The 17,479-nt window shown below is 41.1% G+C and overlaps 12 non-coding genes and 1 pseudogene across 13 annotated transcripts; 1 reads left to right on the forward strand and 12 right to left on the reverse strand.

Annotated features, from left to right (window-relative positions):
* The first annotated feature begins 1,816 nt into the window (after positions 1 to 1,816).
* Positions 1,817 to 9,954, forward strand: LOC147163518 (G protein-coupled receptor 26-like; annotated as a pseudogene). Its single transcript, XR_015096911.1, has 3 exons — positions 1,817 to 2,757; positions 3,551 to 3,664; positions 6,330 to 9,954. The product of XR_015096911.1 is annotated as a G protein-coupled receptor 26-like (transcript).
* trnak-cuu (transfer RNA lysine (anticodon CUU)) lies at positions 7,028 to 7,100 on the reverse strand. The gene has a single exon. It is a non-coding gene; the product is annotated as a tRNA-Lys (tRNA).
* On the reverse strand, positions 7,176 to 7,248 carry trnak-cuu (transfer RNA lysine (anticodon CUU)). The gene has a single exon. It is a non-coding gene; the product is annotated as a tRNA-Lys (tRNA).
* trnak-cuu (transfer RNA lysine (anticodon CUU)) lies at positions 7,324 to 7,396 on the reverse strand. Its single transcript has one exon. It is a non-coding gene; the product is annotated as a tRNA-Lys (tRNA).
* Positions 7,472 to 7,544, reverse strand: trnak-cuu (transfer RNA lysine (anticodon CUU)). The gene has a single exon. It is a non-coding gene; the product is annotated as a tRNA-Lys (tRNA).
* Positions 7,619 to 7,691, reverse strand: trnak-cuu (transfer RNA lysine (anticodon CUU)). Its single transcript has one exon. It is a non-coding gene; the product is annotated as a tRNA-Lys (tRNA).
* Positions 7,923 to 7,995, reverse strand: trnak-cuu (transfer RNA lysine (anticodon CUU)). The gene has a single exon. It is a non-coding gene; the product is annotated as a tRNA-Lys (tRNA).
* On the reverse strand, positions 8,526 to 8,598 carry trnak-cuu (transfer RNA lysine (anticodon CUU)). Its single transcript has one exon. It is a non-coding gene; the product is annotated as a tRNA-Lys (tRNA).
* On the reverse strand, positions 8,678 to 8,750 carry trnak-cuu (transfer RNA lysine (anticodon CUU)). The gene has a single exon. It is a non-coding gene; the product is annotated as a tRNA-Lys (tRNA).
* trnak-cuu (transfer RNA lysine (anticodon CUU)) lies at positions 8,825 to 8,897 on the reverse strand. The gene has a single exon. It is a non-coding gene; the product is annotated as a tRNA-Lys (tRNA).
* trnak-cuu (transfer RNA lysine (anticodon CUU)) lies at positions 9,121 to 9,193 on the reverse strand. The gene has a single exon. It is a non-coding gene; the product is annotated as a tRNA-Lys (tRNA).
* Positions 9,269 to 9,341, reverse strand: trnak-cuu (transfer RNA lysine (anticodon CUU)). Its single transcript has one exon. It is a non-coding gene; the product is annotated as a tRNA-Lys (tRNA).
* On the reverse strand, positions 9,417 to 9,489 carry trnak-cuu (transfer RNA lysine (anticodon CUU)). Its single transcript has one exon. It is a non-coding gene; the product is annotated as a tRNA-Lys (tRNA).
* Positions 9,955 to 17,479: the final 7,525 nt, after the last annotated feature.

The raw sequence follows: 17,479 nt of genomic DNA on the forward strand, positions 1-17,479 counted from the left end.
CGTTGGTTGACATGACTGCCCAGCGTTTACTATAAATGGATAATATGGTTTTGCAGCTATGCCCATTAGCTGCTTTCGCGGGGACAAATTGCGTATGGAAGCCACAAGATGGCTGCAAATCAAAACAGTATCATGAAGCATGAACACAATGCATCTTGATTGTACACAATCATGAACCCGTGTTACATTAGCAGCTGTATTTAGTTAGAATATTCAACACATATTCAAAAGACATTCACCTATTATTGTATCAATTATGAAATAAGTCAAAACATAGAACGAATAAGGGGTACGACGAGATACGTTTTCAACTTCTTCCTACTCCCTTTTGAACATGTAAACTGTGACTTATGATGCTTTTATACTGTTTTTTCTTCTTCTTTTAAATCTTTTTTTTCTGCTACTTGTTTATTTGTTTATAAGTTCAATAAACAAATCAAATCAAGCAAACCGACCTCACATGAGGCTCATCTATAATATTAGCTAGCATACTAACCTGAACAACACGCTAGCTCTGATGTGACATCATACTTGGGCCAATAAATACGCGCAGTAGCGCTTTACAATAATGGTATTAGGTCATTAAACTCCCCTTTTGCACCTGGTGAGAATCACAAACATGTTTTCACTTTCGTTGCCAACAAAGCAGGATTTTGCAAATAAATACTCACTAAAAACACACACGCGCAATGAATGAATTCATCCTAACAACACCAAGATTCCACCAGGTGGCGCCAAAGTGATGTTTTTCTTTTATCGCTTTAGCCTGAGCACAAAAACATACGATTTTCAGTGAATATTGAAGGGAAGATCCTGACTATACGAGCACTGCCCTGCCGGTGCCAAAGGCTGCGCCGCCAACGCAGTAGAAGAAGAAGTCTATGATGAATTCAAAGCGACACATGAGATCAGACTGTACTTCAAGTGTTGAGGCATTTGAACTCTGCTTGGAACCATATTTGGTAACGCTCATGCGCAGTTGTGGGAAACCTTTCGCCCGAGTTCCTGTCAGGGTCAGACGAAACTTCTGAAGAAATATGATGCAACTAGATTTTCTTTTGGTGCTTTTTATATATTTTGTCTGGAGTTTTTTTTGTAAACGGACCAGACATGTGACAGGCATCTTAGATTAAATTTTATATATACATATATATATATATATATATATATATATATATATATATATATATATACATACATATCAATAGATCAAATTTTGCATTTATATCGTGATGAAAATTCACATGCAGTAGCAGTTGCGAGCATAACCCACAATTTATATATATATATTATTTTTAACTGCTCAGCAAGGATTTTTATTATTATTTCTAAACCAACAAAAGTTTGCATTTTATATTTCCAATTAAGGGGCATTTTAAAATGCCCAATAAAGTAAAAAAATATATATATGATGGCACTAATATACCACTTATGGAAAATAACATATAATAAATAATAATAATGAACACAGAATAAAAAGTTTGTTTCATTGTATTTTTGGATTGTTTTGTATCATTCCATTTTTTTTTTCAATGCATGGGAAAATTGCAGAAAACATAACTGATCATTTCTAGGCTATGCAATGCAACATCACACCTTCATTGGATCAATAACCCCCAAAAAATGTGAATGTTAAGTCATTCATTTTGGGGGGTAAAAAGAAAAGAAAAGTCCAACTTGATCGATCACTAATGCGTTGGTGTTTGGTTGACGTCATCCCGCAGCCACGCAATCGTGCGTCTGCTGCTATTTTTTTCCCATGCCAAATGGGTCTATTTATAAACACATTGGGATGCTATAGTGTGATGTACCGACGGAAAAGACGAGTGCGATGACACACTCACTCACTCACGTATTCGCAGGAAGATAGAAAGAGAAGCTTGGACTACTTTTTTTCTCTCCCCCCGGAGGATGTTTTTTTGCTTCGATGCGTATTTGCGCATGAGCCAGCAAGATCCAGTCAACGCTTGGGAAAGCAACGGCCAGGCTCAGCTCGTTCCTGCGAGTCGAGCACGCGTGTGACTTTTGGATGACTACACGGGTGCGATGAAGGAAAAAGTGTGAGGAGGCTAGCACCATGCACGTAGCGGACGCGGCGTGCGCGGCGTTGCTGCTGGGCATCATCGCGGTGTCGCTGCTGTCCAACCTCCTGGTGCTGATCTGCTTCGCGCACAACCCGGAGATCCGCAAGCAAGCCCCCGCGCTCTTCATCCTCAACCTGACCTTCTGCAACCTGTTGCAGAGCGTCTCCAACATGCCCCTCACCCTGGCTGGGCTCCTCGCATCCGGCCAACAGCAGCGCGGTTCGGGAGGGGGCCTGTGCCAGACGGTGGGCTTCCTGGACACCTTCCTCACCACCAACTCTATGCTGACCATGGCGGCGCTCAGCATCGACCGCTGGGTGGCGGTGGTCTTCCCGCTCAGCTACCACTCCAGGGTGCGGCGCCGGGACGCGGCGGCGGCGCTGGGCTACACGTGGGCGCACTCGCTGTGCTTCTCCGCCGCAGCCTCTTGCCGCTCGTGGGTGGGTTACCACCACCTGTACGCGTCGTGCACCCTGCGCGGCGCGAGGTTCAAGGCGGGCGGCCTGCACTTCGTGGTGTTCACGGTGGCTCTGCACGGGCTCAGCTTCCTGCTCGCCCTGGTGGCCATGTGCGTGACCTACTTGAAAGTGCTCCAGGTGGCCAGGTTCCACTGCAAGCGCATCGACGTCATCACCATGCAGACGCTGCTGCTGCTCGTCGACATTCATCCCAGGTACGGATGGCAAGTATTCTTCTTCTTCTTCCACCAACTGATCCATTGAAACCCTACTTTGAAACTCTAATCCTACACTGAATCCTTAAACCTTACCTTAAATCTCTAAACCTGCATCAAAACCCACATTTAAACCCTAACCATGGTTAAAACCCTAGTTTAAAACACTATTTTGGAAACCTAACTAGCCCCAGTTTAAACCCCTACTTTGAAATCCTAATTTGAAATCTCAAACCTAGTTTAAAACCCAACTTTGAAAACCTCACTCCTAGTTTAAAACCCAACTTTGGAAACCTAACTCCAGTTTAAAACTCCACTTTGAACCCTAACTCTTATTTGAACCCTACTTTGAAAATTGAAGTCACACATTTTGGCAGTTGATGTTTTTCATGATTTTATAACCTCCGTGACCTTTCTTTGCCACCCTACTCAATTGTGAAACCCTTCTTTGACACCCTTACACTAGTTTAAAACTCTACTTTAAAACCCTACCTAGATCATTTAGAATTTGCTTATTCATTTTGACAGCTCAATTTGTTTCATTTATTTATTTCATTTTATAACCATTGTTATAAATTGTGACCATACTTTGAAACCCTAACCTTCCTTTTGAAACCCTAACCCTACTTTTAAAGTCTAAATCCACTTGGAAACCCTATTTTTGAAACCCTAAACACAAAATGCATATGTAATTGTGGCTTATTATATATAGTGATTTAAAACAAGAAAGTACTTAAAAAAAAGAAATACATTTCCCAGCATGCTTTGCTTCATCTCATGATTTCCTCCACAGTGTTCGCCAGAAGTGCCTGGACGAGCAGAAGCAAAGGAGGCAACGGTCCACCAACAAGATCAGCACCTTCATCGGCACGTTTGTTCTGTGCTTCACCCCGTACGTCGTCACCAGGTCAGCGACCAGTTTGTGAAAATTGCTGTTAATCAAACGAAGAGAAGGATTTCATGACATTTGGTTCAAGACTCAAAAGACTTGGCATTTTAATATTGATTTGCTCTTGTCCCTCTAAGGTGGTTGGAGTTTCTTGATGGTATCAAGAATTATTTTTATTCTTTGGGAAAATGTACATATTTTTATTTTATTTTTAAAATATTTGGATCAATCTGAATGTTCTGAACTCCTACTTCCATGCTATTTTTTTTTGTATCGACCAGAAAAATGTTGTGTGTGGATTTAGCTGCTGTCAAGTTGTTCTCCAAACAAGCGAACAAATGTGCTAACTTCAAGCTGTTTATTTGTCTCTCAATTTACTGTAAACTGACACGTAAAACAGAACACACTTAAACCTTGCAGTATTGAATTTTTTTTTTTCGAATCTGATAGCCTAATGCTAGCATATTGTGTGAAATGCCATATATGGGCTAATGGGAATTACTGTAGCATACATTTTATGGAAATTCTAAACCTTAAAAAAACTGCAAATTGAATACACAGCATACAATTTATTTTCTTATAAAATAGACTATCACTGTGGCTTAATAGAGGACCTTCTCTGCCTCTTCTTCTTGCTCCTAAATGGTCTGCATTGACATCCAGAAGACCTAAGTGTTGTCTAATGTGTAACAACATGCTAATTCATTCTAAATTCTGACTTTATTCTGTAAAAGTATAGAAACTTGTTTATAAATCTGGTATGGAATCTAGAATACGCCTAAAACTTCAGACAAAACATCCCACGAAACAAACTAGCGCACAATGTGGAGCTCGAACCTACGACCCTGAAGCGGGCTTCTTCTATAGAATCTGCTTTTTAAATCTGATATAGAGTCTATGCCTAATTTAACATTTGTGACAAAACATCCCTCGAAAAGAACTCTACCGCCCAATGTGGAGCTCGAACCCACAACCCTGAGATCAAGAGTCTCATGCTCTACCGACCGAGCTAACTGTGATTCTACTTGTTTAGTGCTTTATCTTTAAATCTGGTATGGAGTCTAGATTACGCCTAAAACTAGACAAAACATCCTACGAAACAAACTACCGCCCAATGTGGGGCTTGAACCCACGACCCTGAGAAAAAAAATGATAAAATTATCACTTTAAAATCCACGATGTGGCAGGAGTCCAAAAAATGAAGGGATTAGAATTTTCAACGGCCGATTAAGCGCTGATAACGGCAATCGCTATTTACAGCCTTGAGAATGACGCGTTACATGGATTCAAATTGAATTTGCGAAGCTCTCCTCCTTATTGTGCTGATACTTGATCCCCATCATGGTGACAATAAGATTTCATCCTCGCCGCCCATCGATCCTCTCAAGCACGCTTAATCCTTGGCGACGAAATGAAAGTCTGGTGGAGGGGCAGACAGCAAATGAGTAAGCTCTGCTATCGGTAGCTCTCATTAGTATTTGGCCGCGTGCATTAGCGCCGGCGACCTGTCACAAGCTGTTAGATTGGGTGGGATGGAAATAGCCGCCTGGCAGAAAGGAGGAGATGAGCGTAATTAAGAGGACAGATTAGCCAGCAAACAATGAGTTTGCTTGTTCTTCACACTTGAACACAATCAAGCGCATTAGGACATCGGCGGCTTGACATTTACAGAAATTCTCATGGCATGTCGCCACGGGGACGCTCTTCCACTCTAATGAAACTCATCCAATGGAAGGAAATAATAATATAAGTGCTGTACTGGTAAGCCGTTACTGTCTTTAAGTCAATGTTTCTGGTATCTGTAGTTTACGCGACAATTTTTCCCCCAATGACTTTTTACTTTTACGATCTAAATCTGAAAGCAGATTGGCTTGTTACTATTTTCTTTATCCTCCGCATAGAACAACTATGCCGTAGTTGATAGATTGGACCCCTTTGGCACAAATAATTACAAATAAATAATTACAATTTAAATTTGTATTTTTGTATGTTTGTAGCGAAAGAGGAAGGTCAATTTGTTTGAGAATTGTAATTAACTATACAATATTCAGTGATTTATTTTTTTTTTACTTTTTCTTGCACTCAACAAATACTCCGTATATCCACACCTTCTTAAAATAATTGCCTTCGTTATTTTGTAACAGGTTTTTCAGGAGACACAAAAAAATTAACCATTTACATCATGAGGACACGATTTAGGCAAAAATAAATGAATAAATAATGTTTGCAAAAAAAAAAGTAACAAAAAAATCACCAAAAACAAAGCATTAAAAAAACAACAAACCTGCCTGCTCTAAAAACTAATTATAACGAACTAAAAAACAACAACAAAATAAAAATTAAAACGCTCTTAAAATAAAAATCGAAAACTATTTTAACCCAACTGTACCTCAAGGTCTCACTGTAATTAGCAATTGATAATAATAATAATTTCTGTAAATAAATATGTTTTCTATCAATTTAAATGTGTTGACAGCATGTGAGAGGGGTAAAACAAAAAACAAACAAAAAAATCAATATACTGTCTATATCACAGATTTTCAGTCGCTGTACATAAGAAAATGAGTTGAATCAACAATTGTACCTTTTTTTTTAAGAGTATTTTCTTACACAAGTAATCTTAAGTCCCAATTATTTTTCCTTCACACCACATGTGATATTTCTCTTGCTCTATTGGATGTAGATTGGTGGAGCTGTTCTCCCCGGAGCACATCAACGCTCACTGGGGCGTGCTTTCCAAATGCTTGATGTACAGCAAAGCGGCCGGCGACCCCTTCGTCTACTCGCTGCTCCGCCACCAGTACAGGAAAACCTGCGGCCTACTGGCTCGCAAAATCCTCGGCAGGAGCCGGCGGGATTCCTTCTCCCCCGCGTTGAAGGCCAACGCCAGGAGGAATCAAGAGGACCGGCTCGCCGCCAACGCTACGAGCGATCACAGCCAAGCGCCCGGCAGCTAGCCATGGCTTGGCCAGTGAAGCAGAGACCATGATTGTATTTTCTCCCTGTAGAAAAGTGTCAGTGTTTGGTTTTGAGGAAGCTGTGGGGGTATTGCCACCCATGTGACCATATAGAGACACACGGAAATTCACAATGTGGGCTCACGACCCTGAGAGGTCATGCTCTCTCTAGCGACGGAAGCTTACTGAGCTGACAAGGCTTCTTCTTAGGAAGATGGAGTCGAGAATACGCCTAACATTGGCGATAAAACATTCCGCAAAAGTAACTAACGTCCAATGAGGGGGGTTCGAAACCACAACGCTGAGATTAAGAGGCTCATGCTCTACCGACTGAGCTAATTGGGCTTCTACCACTTCAGTACTGTGTTTTTAAATCTGGTTTGGAGGCTTGTGTACGCCTAAAATTTGAGACAAAACTAACTATCGCCCAATGTGGGGCTCGAACCCACGACCCTGAGATTAAGAGTCTCATGCGCTACCGACTGAGCTAACCGGGCTTTTACTTGTTGAGTACTATGTTTTTAAATCTGCTATGGAGTCTCGTATACGCCTAAGATTTCAGACAAAAGTATCGCCCAATGTGGGGCTCGAACCCACGACCCTGAGATTAAGAGTCTCATGCTCTACCGACTGAGCTAACCGGGCTTTTACTTGTTGAGTACTATGTTTTTAAATCTGCTATGGAGTCTCGTATACGCCTAAGATTTCAGACAAAAGCATCGCCCAATGTGGGGCTCGAACCCACGACCCTGAGATTAAGAGTCTCATGCTCTACCGACTGAGCTAACCGGGCTTTTACTTGTTGAGTACTATGTTTTTAAATCTGCTATGGAGTCTCGTATACGCCTAAGATTTCAGACAAAAGTATCGCCCAATATGGGGCTCGAACCCACGACCCTGAGATTAAGAGTCTCATGCTCTACCGACTGAGCTAACCGGGTTTTCACTTGTTGATTAATATGTTTTTTAATCTGGTATGGAGCATCATATACGCCGAAGATTTCAAACATAAATACGCCCAATGTGGGGCTCGAACCCACGACCATGAGATTAAGAGTCTCATGCTCTACCGACTGAGCTAACCGGGCTTTTATTTGTTGAGTACTATGTTTTTAAATTTGGTATGGAGTCTCCTATACGCCTAAGATTTCAGACAAAACTAACTACCGCCCAATGTGGAGCTCGAATCAACAAACCTGAGATTAAGAGTCTCATGCTCTACCGACTGAGCTAACCGGGCTTTTGTTTGTTAAGTACTATGTTTTTAAATCTGGTATGGAGTCTCCTATACGCCTAAGATTTCAGACAAAACTAACTATCATCCAATGTGGGGCTCGAACCCACGACCCTGAGATTAAGAGCCTCATGCTCTACCGACTGAGCTAACCGGGCTTTTATTTGTTGAGTACTATGTTTTTAAATTTGGTATGGAGTCTCCTATACGCCTAAGATTTCAGACAAAACTAACTACCGCCCAATGTGGGGCTCGAATCAACAAACCTGAGATTAAGAGTCTCATGCTCTACCGACTGAGCTAACCAGGCTTTTGTTTGTTGAGTACTATGTTTTTAAATCTGGTATGGAGTCTCCTATACGCCTAAGATTTCAGACAAAACTAACTACCGCCCAATGTGGGGCTCGAATCAACAACCCTGAGATTAAGAGTCTCATGCTCTACCGACTGAGCTAACCGGGCTTTTGTTTGTTGAGTACTATGTTTTTAAATCTGGTATGGAGTCTCCTATACGTTTAAGATTTCAGACAAAACTAACTACCGCCCAATATGGGGCTCAAACCCACGACCCTGAGATTAAGAGTCTCATGCTCTACCGACTGAGCTAACCGGGTTTTTACTTGTTGATTAATATGTTTTTTAATCTGGTATGGAGCATCGTATACGCCGAAGATTTCAAACATAAATACGCCCAATGTGGGGCTCGAACCCACGACCATGAGATTAAGAGTCTCATGCTCTACCGACTGAGCTAACCAGGCTTTTATTTGTTGAGTACTATGTTTTTAAATCTGGTATGGAGTCTCTTATACGCCTAAGATTTCAGACAAAACTAACTATCGCCCAATGTGGGGCTCGAACCCACGACCCTGAGATTAAGAGTCTCATGCTCTACCGACTGAGCTAACCGGGTTTTTACTTGTTAATTAATATGTTTTTTAATCTGGTATGGAGCATCGTATACGCCGAAGATTTCAAGCATAAATACGCCCAATGTGGGGCTCGAACCCACGACCATGAGATTAAGAGTCTCATGCTCTACCGACTGAGCTAACCGGGCTTTTACTTGTTGAGTACTATGTTTTTAAATCTGCTATGGAGTCTCGTATACGCCTAAGATTTCAGACAAAAGTATCGCCCAATGTGGGGCTCGAACCAACGACCCTGAGATTAAGAGTCTCATGCTCTACCGACGGAGCTAACCGGGCTTTTACTTGTTGAGTACTATGTTTTTAAATCTGCTATAGAGTCTCGTATACGCCTTAGATTTCAGACAAAAGTATCGCCCAATGTGGGGCTCAAACCCACGACCCTGAGATTAAGAGTCTCATGCTCTACCGACTGAGCTAAACGGGCTTTTACTTGTTGAGTACTATGTTTTTAAATCTGCTATGGAGTCTCGTATACGCCTAAGATTTCAGACAAAAGTATCGCCCAATGTGGGGCTCGAACCCACGACCCTGAGATTAAGAGTCTCATGCTCTACCGACTGAGCTAACCGGGCTTTTACTTGTTGAGTACTATGTTTTTAAATCTGCTATGGAGTCTCGTATACGCCTAAGATTTCAGACAAAAGTATCGCCCAATATGGGGCTCGAACCCACAACCATGAGATTAAGAGTCTCATGCTCTACCGACTGAGCTAACCAGGCTTTTATTTGTTGAGTACTTGGTTTTTAAATCTGGTATGGAGTCTCCTATACGTTTAAGATTTCAGACAAAACTCACTATCGCCCAATGTGGGGCTCGAACCCACGACACTGAGATTAAGAGTCTCATGATCTACCGACTGAGCTAATCAGATTTCTTCTCCAGAAAGAAGGATTAGACTCGCTATGTGATAATAAGGGATGCCCATTGGGACTGTGAAGCGCCTTTTACGCATGGCAGTGAATGACGCACGTTGATTTATTATGATGGAGCTGTCAGGCATGAGTTGTAAAGTGCCTTTCAGACAGTGAACTCGCATTTAATCAAAAAACCTTTGGTTACCTTTAGCTATTTGCGGGATCGTGTCATGCAGGTGTGAGCATGTTCTGAGTAATTTGTATGTGGAGTTAAATCAGGCCAAACCGGGTAAGGTGTGTAGCAAAGATCCGTTCTACCTCGTCGTGACTCATGAGGGATTTGAGACGAATCAGGATGTTGACTGTAAAGCATTTGAGTGGCATCCATTTTGATCAAACTGTGGATGATGTTTGCCAACTGTGAGTTAATGTGTCAATAAAGTCTGTGCGATGCAAATTAAATGTGTGTTAATTGCAAGGATGTAACGATAACTGCAATATTGTAATGTTGCCATATTGAAAGCAGCACATCTGTTAAAAAGTTGAGGTTGTATTCCGTTTGTGTAGTTCTAGCATCCCCTGGTGGTTAGTTCATTAGTGCAGTTTAATTTTAATTAGGAACGTTTTGGCCCCCTGCTGTGATTATCTCTCAAATAAATCAGCCATACCAGCAAATATATTCAAATTTGGTCATATCGTGAGTCATTTTTATGGTCTCTCTATAGTGTAAATTATTATTAGTCAATAAATGGGGAGGCTATAGGTGACAAATTCAGGTCCAGAATGTAAAAACCCTACTACAGTTTGGCTTTAGCCCCAGATTCTAGCTAGCGAGCTCCCTAGCTAGCTCCCCAGGTGCTTGTTTACCTGCTAGTTAGCTAGCACAAGGGGCTAAAGCCAAACTATGCCAGGTAGACTCCCTTGCACTACTAACATGTACTTGAATCAAGTTCAAGCTCAAGTTTATTCATCACAACAAAAACCGACCAAATAAAGAGTAAAAAATTAAATTTAAACGTGAAAATATTCAAGCAGAGCATAGCCTAATGCTAGCATATCATGCAAAATGCTTTAGATGGGCTAACGGAAATAGCATAGATGTTCTGTTAGCTATAAACCTTCAGACAAATGCTGCACATACAAACAGAGCATACCACAATGCTCACAGGGGACCTTCTCTACCTTTACTACTTCTTCTATATGCTACCTTTTGTATTTCCTCGATGGAATGATACGGAAAATGTCCACATATACTTTTGTTCATATCAGAAATGTTCACTATATCAAACTGCGCAAATAACACCTCGAGTCTCCCACACTGATTATGAAAGAAAGGGACTAATGAATAGTGGTTTCAAATTCCACCCACTGCCTCTGCAACTGCTGCTGATGTGGCAGCAAGACAAAGACTTTTAATAAGGCGGCGGTGTTGAGTTAAAAGCGTTCTTGATTGCAGGGTGTGAAAAGAAGAGCGAGAGAGAAAAACAATAGAGAGACTCGACACCTTCCCGCTCATCATCATCCTCTATGAACTTCTACCTGTCTTGAAGATGAAGTCGTGCTGATGTTTCAATGCATATTATTAACAGCACGGTGGTTGTGTGCCTCGCAGTTCCGATGTTTGGGTTTGAATTTTAAACTATGGCTCCTTTCTGTCAACTTTCGGTTCTGTGGGGTTGTTGTATGAGTAGTCAGTGTTTTGTTTTGTGTTCCTTGTCTTTCCCCTCGTCTCGTTATGTGTAAACCACGTCCGTCTGTGTGTCTTCCCTTCCCCAGGTGTGTCTTGTCAAGCAATTAGCAGAGGTGTATTTAGTTTGTGGGGCTTGTTTAGTCATTGTGGGAGCATTCTATACGTTATGTGTGGGAGTCGTCCTCGTCACAGCCAAGTAGCCATTGCCACAGCCAAGTCGTCCTCGTCACAGCCAAGTAGCCATTGCCACAGCCAAGTCGTCCTCGTCACAGCCAAGTCGTCTTCATCACATCCAAGTAGCCATTGCCACAGCCAAGTCGTCCTCGTCACAGCCAAGTGGCCATTGCCACAGCCAAGTCGTCCTCGTCACAGCCAAGTCGTCTTTGTCACCGCCAAGTCGTCTTCGTCACAGCCAAGTCGTCTTCATCACAGCCAAGTCGTCCTTGTCACAGCCAAGTAGCCATTGCCACATCCAAGTCGTCCTCGTCACAGCCAAGTCGTCCTCGTCACAGCCAAGTAGCCATTGCCACAGCCAAGTCGTCCTTGTCACAGCCAAGTCGTCCTCGTCACAGCCAAGTAGCCATTGCCACAGCCAAGTCGTCCTCGTCACAGCCAAGTGGCTATTGCCACAGCCAAGTCGTCCTCATCACAGCCAAGTGGCTATTGCCACAGCCAAGTCGTCCTCGTCACAGCCAAGTGGCTATTGCCACAGCCAAGTCGTCCTCGTCACAGCCAAGTAGCCATTGCCACAGCCAAGTCGTCCTCGTCACAGCCAAGTAGCCATTGCCACAGCCAAGTCGTCCTCATCACAGCCAAGTCGTCTTCGTCACAGCCAAGCAGCCATTGCCACAGCCAAGTCGTCTTCGTCACAGTCAAGTCGTCTTCGTCACAGCCACGTCGTCTTCGTCACAGCATTCAAGACTGCCGACCCCTAGTTGATTGATTGCGATTGACCGTCCACCAGTCCAGGGTGTACCCTATTTGTCTACCAAAAGTCCACAGAGTCCAACTCCAGCTCACCTGTGAATAGAAAATAGATGGCTGTGCACTTAATACGTCCCACATAACTGCGCCGCATCATTTCCGATAACGGAATTCCGGCATGTCTTGCAAATCGTGGGAATGTCACAGTATTCCCAATGGGCCCCCCGCCTCCTCCTCCCGCCAGACAGGCATCACGGCTCATAAAAACAAGAATCAGAACAGATTGTCTATTTCTGTACAGGAATGCTCTGCTTGTTTTCGCTTCTGGCACTTGAAATTTTTTGGGAGGTCCCTGCAGGCAATCGTGTGCACTCAGATGAAAAGTGTCTCTCCAAAATGTTTCATTTTCAAAGGTATCAGATTACAATAACTTAATTATCTTTAGCTTCATGCCTCATTAGATTAGGTCTTGCAGCCACCAATAGAAGAGGCTTTAAATTTAGTTGCACTGAAGTATTTAAAAAAAATACATACTAAATCGTTCTTTGACCAACTTCAATTAACTTGCATGTCAAATTAATTTTGCCCTTAGTAGTGAATAGAAATGCCATTGATTCATTCTATTACAACCCCCCCTCCCCAAAAGCACATGTTTTAGTTGGATTTTTTTTTTTAAGAAAGAGTACTATATAGTAAAATACAGTGGTGCCTGAAGGAATTGTTTTTTTTTTCAGTAGCTACAATTGCATTTCAAATCATCTTAAATTATTACATTCCAGCCCCTGACTCACCCCCCCCCCCCCCTCCCCAAGAAAATGCGCCGTGTTTAAAAAAAAAAGGAAAACCTAAACCAGGCCTTATTTTAGGCCTTACTTTAGGGTACTCGCGATGACAGCCTTTTGTGTTAAAATATCCATAACCACATAGATGCTATACGTTAGCCTGTTTATAGCATTTACCATTTGATGTTAGCATTAAGATAGCCATTGGCTATTTAGTTAAATACTATTAATGTTAGCAGTTGCTTGGTAAAAATGAATTGTTTGCAAGAAATCATTACTGGGAATATTTCAATAGTTTTTCTAATTAAAACATGATGTATGAGGACAAGCAGTTAAAAAAATGGATGGATGGATGAAGTTCCAATCACATTTTAGGACAAATTTAAATCCACTTCATTCATAAGGGTTCAAAATACTGTACATTTTCTTGCAAGCGTATAATGTAGCCTCAAAAAAATGTCAGTCCTGTCATGTAATTAACACGCTGATCATGCTGGCTCACCAGCCCTGCCTGAATTCACAAAGATGCCCCCACCCTCATTAACCGAACAGCGCATGCAGACCTCCCACTCACTCTGACATCAAATCAAAGGACGTGTTCTTCCCTCCCCCCCTCTTGGCCTGGTGCAAATTGTCCGTAACGCAGCCTGTCTTCTCGCCACAAATCAAAATCAAAATCCGTGTGACATGCAATCCGACTTTATATCCACCTTTTCCATTACGGTTCTGTCAAAAGCTATGTGAGATAAAGAGGTGTCAAGAATGGGGGGAAAACAGCCTGACATGAGACAGCTATCAGACAAATAATTGAGACCAGAGAGGGTCACATCTTAACTGACAGAGAAAAGAGACTCTTCTTATATCAAAGCGCGGCAAAGCTTATCCTCTGAGTTCCATACTGTATTGAATTTAGGTGAATCTAAGTAGGGACAAGACTGGCTTTATTTTAAAGTATTGCTAAAGGCAAAAGAATAATCTGAGATTGTGTTAGTCCTCCTCAGCAGTAGTTGGCGCTATATTGCAGCAATTTGACACATAAGCCAATCATCATCACTGTTATGGACAACCAAAACTGTCAACATTCTAAATAAATAAATGACTAAAATTTAGTTTAAAAAAAATTAAAAATTGTATTTGTTTTTATTTTCACTTTTAGTCATTTATTTATTTATTTTGGCAGTTTTGGTCCATACTGTCAGGACGAAATGTTATTCAAATGGAAGTCTCGCCGGCTTGCATTGGAGAAATCCAGCAATGGACGACTATCTTGTCCATTGTCACCACAACTTGCGACTTGAGTTGCTCGACAACAAGTCGAGGTGACAAAAACTATATGAACCGCACATATAGGTGATATTACTCACAACAAGAGTACTTACTTATTCTCAGTAACGCACACCGAAATGGGGCTGCCGGAAGTAATGAAATAAACAAGTGTTACCTCGTAAGGAAACACAGGAAACGAACGAAACGGAACAAAACTTTCGATCCCGAGTCTTTCTGACAGATTTTAATGAAGGAATGTGCACACGTGATCCTAATCAGCATCAGATATCCTTGACAGATGGGCAACACAAAATTGCACAGCCTTGTTTCTGTGCCAGCGGATGTCCGTGGAGCATACATAACCTTTAAAGTTTGATCATTTTACAGATTCCCCATCAAAAGACAGATTAAGTTTAAAGCTAAAAAGGTCATGTTGTGTACTGTAGAAAAGGCACGACAGGAAGTGACAGTATCACCGTTTCATTCAGTCAGTAACCGCAGGCACTCGGACAATACAACAATACGACGTGAGGCGATTACCATCGCGGAGGGATTGGGAATCTATGGCCACAAAAACGAGCCGCTGGGATATTGTTTCAGTCGGCCAAGAGCTCTCAGCTTAGCGAAAATCCATCAGGATGTTTGATTAGAAGACACCTCGGCGGCGAACGAGGAGGTTACACCAACAATCGAGCTAGCAAGCTGCTTTCAAAAGGAAGAATTACTAATCACCAGGTGGGCTGTCTCAAGCCATTCAATGCACGGCGTATAAAAGACATCAATAAGTACTTAAAATAAGTGAGAATGAGGTGAGAATTCGAAAATGGTAAAGCAGGGTTGTCAAATATACGGCCCGTGGGCCAGAACTGGCCCGTCTAGGGTTTCATTCGGGCCCGTGAGGACAGAGCACAAAGTGTCGTTTTTAACTAAAATTAAGTAATTAATTAACTTGTTTCCTTGTTTCTTGCCACTTTATTTTTGTGCTATTTTTCTTCATTCAACTGCTTCTAGATTTCTGGATGAATTCAAACCATTTCAACTTTAGCATGTTTAGCTCATTCCGGGTGATTGTATATCATTCAACTTCATTTAATATCATTCCAAATAATTCCACAGGTTTTCATTCAGCCTTACAGCCTTCACACGCAATTTCTGCAGAAATTGCATTCTCTAGCTTTTCACTAAAATTAAGCATTGTTGCTCATTTTGTCCACCCCTCCCTCCGCACACTGACAACCACTTAAATGACATTCTGAAATTTGGTTGTTACTCAGGATTTGATGCAAATATTGTGCACTCATTTTTATTGAGAAAATTCCAATTATTCTGCAATAAAATAAAAAATAAATGGGAATAGTTTCAGATTGTACGTTTAATTATTTGTACCTAAAAAAAAAAGAAAATACATATTTTGACGTGTTGTTATTTACAGCTTATTCAGCCACTGACAAACTGGTCAGAGCAGCTTGAACTTTATATAGGGTTAATCAGTGGCACATTCATTTGTGCTGACTCCCATTTAACATGTGATTCGATAATTCAGAAAGCGGTTATAAGAGGGTGTGTACACTTACGCAATCACATGCTCTCACTTGTTTATAATTTTCCCTCTCAAAAAGATTTAATGATTTCAGCTGAGTGGTGTATAAGTTGTAAAATCTTGTCACAAAAACCTGGCATTTGAGGTGGGGTGTGTAGACTTTTTCTATCCACTCTCTGTGAGTGATGTTTTTGAATGAGACCAGGCCTGGAAATAGAAACACGGAATAATGACGCCGGTTCACACAGGCAGAAGAAAAACAACATCATCGTCATCACCTGCTGTGAAGCAGCCAGCCTCCTTCCATTGGTCCACCGCTCATATTTCACACTCATTAGAACACAGATAATACACGTGTGTGTGTGTGTGCGCTTGTGTGTGGAACAGATCGTTTCAGCCCTTGTACTGCCACCCACTTTCATCTGTTAGCCAATTAGGTTCCCGCAAGCATAAAACCATAACAACAAACATCGTTTTAAAGATTAAGCGCAAATAACAAATTATAAAATGTAATGCGAATGCTTGCCTTGGAATCGTCAATGTTTTCTTGCCAGCTCTCCGTGTCTTTTCGCTACTGTGTGGAGCACAAATGTTTAGTTACCCTTTCAAAATCTGCCAAGCAACAAATTGCCAGGGTATCCCTGGTTCTCAAAGGTTTGTAATTGCCCATAGATGCCACAAGATGGTGACAAAGTGCTACTTTTCCAGAAGTCATGGTTATGGTCTGCCTAAATTTAAGGTCACCAACTGGTGCCGAGGTCCGGGGCCTGTTTTAAAAATAGCTCAGTAGTGATGAGACATTGTGATTTTCTAGTAATGTTGTGAGAAAGATCAAAGTTAAAATAAAATAAAATAAATAAACTAGACTAAGTGGGAATGCTGAAAGCTGAATGCTAATAGCTAAATGCTAAGTTGAATGCTTATGAAGGAAATTGAAAGATAAATTATGTGAAAATTACAAAGTATTAATTGTAGTTGAGAGATAAATGAATAAAAATAACACCTGAACTGCAATCTGTCAAAGGCAAAAAAGTGTGGAGAATAAAAATCACAGTAACATTCTATTATTGCATTGCAGCATTCCCACAATAATGACAATAAAATATAATTAACTCATTCGCTGCCATTGACGGCTATAGACGTCAAAAATCCATTTGAACTATTTCTATTTTCTATTTAACATTTTTTTCCACTTTTGTTAACAATAGTATGAAAACCTAGATTTATTTTTTTTATTGTACATTTAGAACAAATTTGCAATTAATCGCGAGTTAACTATTGAAGTCATGCAATTAATTACAATTAAACAAAATTAATCGCCTGATATGATTAAAAACATTTTTTAGAAAAAATTAGGGCCGTCAGACGATAATTTTTTTTCGGAATTAATCGCATTACTTCACTAGTTAACTAACAAATTTTATATCTGTTCTAAATGTACAGTTAAAAAAAATCTAGGTTTTCATACTCAAAAGTGGGAAAAAAATGTTAAACTAATAGAAATGGTTCAAATGAATTTTTGACATCTCAAGCCATCAATGGCAGTGAATGAGTTAATAACAATAATTTCTTCATCTGAGTCTGTTTTAGTTCCATGCGTGCTGCTGTTTTGATTAGCTAGGTAGTGCAAATGGGCTGCAACTTTTGACAACC

This window comes from Leptonotus elevatus, chromosome 13 (genome assembly GCF_054856555.1).
Source record: "Leptonotus elevatus isolate MCC_2025b chromosome 13, RoL_Lele_1.0, whole genome shotgun sequence".
Classification (NCBI taxonomy): Eukaryota; Metazoa; Chordata; class Actinopteri; order Syngnathiformes; family Syngnathidae; genus Leptonotus; species Leptonotus elevatus.